The sequence below is a fragment of the Schistocerca serialis genome, chromosome 2 (assembly GCF_023864345.2).
Source record: "Schistocerca serialis cubense isolate TAMUIC-IGC-003099 chromosome 2, iqSchSeri2.2, whole genome shotgun sequence".
NCBI lineage: Eukaryota > Metazoa > Arthropoda > Insecta > Orthoptera > Acrididae > Schistocerca > Schistocerca serialis.
The window spans coordinates 896,962,592-896,968,921 of record NC_064639.1 but is presented as its reverse complement, the minus strand read 5'-3'; the positions used below and the strand labels follow the sequence as shown (position 1 = coordinate 896,968,921).

Here is a 6,330-nt window from a genome sequence, read left to right as displayed (position 1 = left end):
CTTTGTGCCTGAATCTCTTCACTACCTCATCCTTGGTTAGACGACGTGACCTCGTAATTTTCAGTGAACCTCTGTAGCACTAAATTTCAAAATCCTCTTTTCTCTTCTTATCCGTATAGTTTATCGCGCACGTTTTCTTCCACATAAGGAGTTACGGACAGCTGACAGACGGCAGGCATACGAACACCACCTGCAGTTTCGTAAACTGGATGTTCCGTAATAAAATAGCCCTTTATGGCGAAGCGTAAGAAGGCTAAATTGCTTGTGCATAGCAAGAAAAAGTGTATGTGATATAAGAAAAGTTTCTTTTACATACCTCTACCTATGGTACCTCTGAATATAACATTTGTTCACTAGTCGCATCAGGAGAATATATTTAATTTATATTAGACATATCAACATACTACAACAGTAACAAAACTAAAAATCAACGAACATGACGACGCATAGTTGCTTACACCTGCAGTTCCTTCCCAAACTGTTACGCTCCTTACTCCCCTCCCATCTTTAGTCTCTACATTCACTATCCGAAAATCATTTCGGCTGAGATCAGGAGCGCGGCGATATCCCTGTGTCCTCTGTTACGTCCTTTGTGTGCTCCGAGTTGAATGACTGAAAACTGAGTGAGCATTCCCCAAAACGTAGGAGATGCTGAGCTGAGGAAGATCGAAGGTTACTATTTTCCATCCCATATCTCGCTAACATGCATCGTATGCACTGTCTGATCAACAGCATACGGGCACCCCTGTGTAATGCGGACATGGCCACCAGATGTGACCAGAGGCGGACCTGCAAATATGAAAGTATACGGGAAGTATTGTGTTGACAGCAACACCAGAATGGATCGATCAGGAGAGGTCAGTGACTTCCAACGTGGGTAAGCCGCTGAATGTCTCACATGAGTAACAGATCCACAAGGGTCCTTTCAGTCCTTCTAAGGTAGTCTTTGGGTTGGGGTTGGGTTGTTTTGGGGAAGGATACCAGACAGCGTGGTCATCAGTCTCATCGGATTAGGGAAGGATGGGGAAGGAAGTCGGCCGTGCCCTTTCAAGGGAACCATCCCGGCATTTGCCTGGAGCGATTTAGGGAAATCACGGAAAACCTAAATCAGGATGGCCGGACGCGGGATTGAACCGTCGTCCTCCCGAATGCGAGTCCAGTGTCTAACCACTGCGCCACCTCGCTCGGTAGTCCTTCTAAGGCTACGCAAGTCGACTGTTGCTGGTGCAAATGCGAACTGGAAACGCGAAGGAATAACCACAGCTTAACCATGACACTGTGGTATAAAAATAGAATAGCTAATCCTAAGGATAAAATTAAGGGGAGTCGTACCAAACTATCCTGATAATGTTGAATTGGCTACATAAATGCCCAGTTTTCCCAGGAACTATTGAGTATATGAAAATGAGATTTTTACCACAGGTTCTCTCTTGTTTTGTGAGTATATTACTCTACATTCACTTTAAAATAACAGTTAGGAGAAAAGTTAGGAGTTTTTCCTAAACATATATTTTTTATGTAAATTTTCACAATTTTAATTTCTTGAATTTTAACTGTTAGAGTAAGTACTACTAAAGTAGACAAACAACATCACAGTCCTATCTATGTTGTGTGGTAAATAATTCATTGGTGTAGTTTTAGAAGTTCCTGAGAAAAAGAGGCATTTACACTGAAAAATATCATTTTGTAAAATGGCTTTTTAAAGAAAAAAATTTAGTACACAACCAACTGATACGCACTAAATGTGGTGGAATCCTCCTAGCTGGTAGTCCTCATCTCCTTCTTCATCTTCCTCACTCAGTGCTGCCCTCCTCTCCTTGGATCTGGCGTCTTTAGTCATTTTGTATGCTGCAGTTTGTGCCCTGATGATTCGTATTTGGTCCAGGTGGTGTTTTAACCTTCCAGGATGGATTCCGAAGTGCTCCAAAACCTGTAGTCTCCCGGAACAGCCACCATTAAAAGTAAGAGCAGCGTCAAAACAGCAAGTTCGAAGACTGACCTTCCAACAAAAACATTTTTTAGTATCCTTGACTATTAAACATTGTTAAAAGTTCGTTGGAATTTCGTGTTTCGCGCTTGACATTTCTTCAACAGCTATGGATGGACAAGATCCTGAATCACAGGTTTCATGACAAGTACAACAGCATTTGGTATAGTAATTTTGAGTGAGAAAGTGTCAAAATTATCTTACGATTTTGCCTTCTAGTATTTACATCACTCAATGGAACACAGATTGTGGATTGGTTCAGTGTCTGTAGACAGCGTGTAGAAATAAATTACCCAAATAGCTCTCTTCGTATCATCTATATTATCCATGTTACTTCTAAAAGCCATAATATAATACTGTGTAAACTGATCAGTTTGTTTATCAGTCAGTCGACGCCTTATACTTAGACCATATGATATTTAGTACTTCCCAACTGCTGTTTTAGTCTGCGTAGCCTCGTACCCATCTTTTGCACATGATTAATTGCTATTGACAAGTTACCATGGGGTTTACTGTCCACCAATGAAGCAAAACAAAATACTCGGAAACATTAGTGCATGATTATTTTCAAATATTTATTTAAAATATCAAATATTCGAATATTTCAATAAAACAAACACTAAATTAAGCATAAATATCCGTATTTTCATACTGTGCATGTTAGTAATAACGTCGAGTTTTGTTATTTTGGACGGTAAAAGTATATGGTCAGTCTTGAGGGAAACATCAGGCCAACTGGCCAACAGCACAAGGTCGAGGATATAAAGTCAACACGTAGTAAAGACATTTCTGTTACTAATAAGTCGGATGTACAAGCTGGTGAAAACACTCTGAAAAGCTTGTAAGGGTGTTGCAGGGTAGTTTGTGTTGAGAAATAATAGCTAAGAATAAAATTCGATGCATTGGATCGTTTACGAGTTAATTAGCATTGACTTTAGCCAATCAGGTCGTTGCACGCACACATTCAAGCAGCCTGTCAGAGACGGTGTCACCAGATTTTTTCTTCGTTTTGTTTCGTAAAACCGAAAAAGAGAACGACACAAAAATCGGACATGGGACGGTAGTAAGTTTGAAAGGGGCTGATTTTCTAACTGCAATGCTAATTAACTAGGAAACGGCACAACGTACAGACTTTTTTCGTAGGAGAAGGGCAACTGGACGGATTAAACGAAAAGATGTGAACACTAGGCATCTTCATTGATTTAACTATCGGATTTAATTGTGTAGATCACAAAACATTACTGCAGAAGTTGGACCATTATCGAATATGAGGAGTAGCTCACAGTTAGTGCCTCGTATATTTTCAGAAAAGGCAGCAAATGGTCATTCTTCACAATAACAAGTACAGCTATGAGGTGGCGTCTGATTGGAGCACAGTTAAGCTGGGGGTACCTCAGGATTCTGGGACCGCTGCCGATGTGTTTCACGGTAGCGACGATGAACAACTGCTCATAGCTCTTAAGAAATGCATTTTATGGTCCATGTTTGCTGGATTTTTTTTCTTGTTTTGGTTCATACTACCTCGTCCCAAAATATAGAAAGCAAAGAGGCTGCAGCAGAAAAGAGGTGGTTCACAATATTAAAAATGAACACGTGCTCATAGATCTTAAGGTATGCATTTTGGAGCTCATGTTTACTGGCCTTTCTGTATTGTTCTGGTGCAAGGAACCTGTCACCAAATTTTTAAAATATAATTCTGAAGCACCCTATGTATATAATATACATTAGGTGATTCTAAAATACTTCTCTTTGCTGGTGACACTTGCTTGGTAGTGAAGAATGTATAGTGCAACATTCGCAATGTATCAAATACTGCAAATCAAGACGTAAGTTAATGGCTTGTAGAAAACAAATTGCTGTTAAATCACAATAAGATTCAGTTTTTACAGTTTATAACACATAATTCAACTGAAACTGACATTTTGATTATACACTATAGGCATATGATTAGTGATTGAAAAATTAAAATTTATAAATTTTTCGGATAGGTAGTAAACTGTCATGGCAAGCCCATGATCAGGATCTTGATAAAAAACTAAATGCTGCTACATTTACTATTAGCACAGTACATGAAAAAAGTGAGGATGCAACGCGAAAATTAGTCTACTTTTGTTATTTTTATTCTTTACTGATATACGCCACTATATTCTGTGGTAACTCTTCCCATTCTGAAAAAGTGTTTTTGACTCAGAAACTGGCAGTTCGACGAATATGTGCCGTACGTTTGCGAATTCTTGTTGACTCCTGTTGAGGAGTCTGGGATTCTGACATTATTGACCTCTCAATATTTATTTGCTTTAATATGTTTGTTGTAAACAGTATGAGCGTATTCTCATTAATTAGGAGCTTTCAGTCAGGTAATACAACGAAGAAATTCAATCTGCATCTGGATCGCACCTTCTTGCCTGTTGTTCAGAAAGCTGGGCAGTATTCCGTTGCATTCATTTTCAGCAGTCTACCAAAGGAATTAAAAAGAAACTTTGCAGAAATCCTCGCTCATTCAAGTCTAAACTGAAGAATTTGCTCATAGCTCACTCTATGGTGTCAACGCCAGACACCACACTTACTAGGTGGTAGCCTTTAAATCGGGCGCGGTCCATTAGTATACGTCGGACCCGCGTGTCGCCACTATCAGTGATTGCAGACCGAGCGCCGCCACACGGCAGGTCTAGTCTAGACTCCCTAGCACTCACCCCAGTTGTACATTTCGCTAGCGATGGTTCACTGTCTATATACACTCTCAGTTGTAGAGACGACAGTTTAGCATAGACTTCAGCTACGTCATTTGCTACGACCTTGTACGGCGCCATATTCAGTTACTATTGAGATAGATATTGTGAATCATGTACCTTCAAGAGCGACGTTCATCATTAATGGATTAAAGTTAAGTATCAACTAGCTACGTCTGCTTTCTGAATTCTAATTCCTTGTCATGTTCCAGACCTCACGTCAGTATAGTCCTTCCCTCCTCACGCCAGCCTGCGTGAGCTAAAACGCGTGCATTTCGGCCTCCTCTAGTAACACGGTGTTGGCTCTCCAGCCAACTACTACACACTCTTTCTATTCTGTCGTGGAGTTATAAAAACTGAGCTAATTCCTGTGTTACATTGTTGATCATGGTAATATATACTCATAGTTTGTTACCTGTATACTATTCGTCAATATTTTATTTTATCTATGTTAATTTGGCAACAGCCTTGCCGCAGCGGATCACCGGTTCCCGTCAGATAACCGAAGTTAAGCGCTGTCGGGCGTGGCCGGCACTTGGATGGGTGACCATTCGGGTCGCCATGCGCTGTTGCCATTTTTCGGGGTGTACTCAGCCTCGTGATGGAAACTGAGGAGCTACTCGACCGAATAGTAGCGGCTCCGGTCCAAGAAAACCATCATGACGACCGGGAGAGCGGTGTGCTGACCACACGCCCCTCCTATCCCGATGGGCCACTTGTGGCCTGAAGACGGAGTGCTTTATGTTAATTTGGTGTAATAATTATTTCCAAGACCATAGAATTTTGCTCTTCAGTTTGGTGCTACGGAACTAGATGTGTAAAATAAAATAAAAAAGTAAGAAAAAGATGAGGCAGACCTCATGTACTGGCGGACAGGGATTTTCGAACATTGCAGAAGGTGGTTGTAAAAAATCAGATGAAATCAGCGGAAGGAATCAGTCGTGAGTTACAAAGTGCTACCAGCAGTCCATCTAGCATAGGGAGTTAAAAACAACGGGGTACAAAGGTCGAGCAGTTCCTCATAATCCACACATTTCTCTGGTCAGTGCTAAGCGACGCTTTGGGGGTGTGAAGAGAAGCGCCAGTGGACAGTGAATGGCTGGAAACGAGTGATTTGGTGGGATAAATCATGCTATACCTGACACGTTTACAACCTTAAAGGGGAACCGAAAAAGTAAATTAGCATTCCAAATTAATACAGAAGGAGGAAAGTGCCATTAGATGGCGGTCGTGCGCGTATTGTCGCCCGCAATACGGACGGCGCAGCGCGATGAAACTGCAGCGCTCCGTGCCGAGTTCTGCGTGAAGCGGCTGGTATAAAGTAAAACATGGACCACCATCAATAATCTGAACGAAGCGGGGCCTGTGTCCGACTAGTGTAGGTCGCACAACGACGTCACTGTTAGTGGACGGCGGGCCGAACCGTTCTTTGCGTCACTCGCGTGAAAACTGCGGAAAGATCGGCGCACCGATCTCAGGGACGTGGAGCGATATACGCGGTTTGAAATTAATGACTGAACACGAGAAGTGTTCGGCCATATACGTCGACTAACAATATGTCGTCGGCTCCTCTTTTCCAGCCGTGATCGTCTGAAAAACATAAATCATAAAATA

General features: G+C 41.6%; 1 pseudogene; it reads left to right on the top strand.

The window, feature by feature from the left end:
- The first annotated feature begins 5,174 nt into the window (after nt 1-5,174).
- On the top strand, nt 5,175-5,291 carry LOC126459167 (5S ribosomal RNA; annotated as a pseudogene).
- The last annotated feature ends 1,039 nt before the right edge of the window (nt 5,292-6,330 follow it).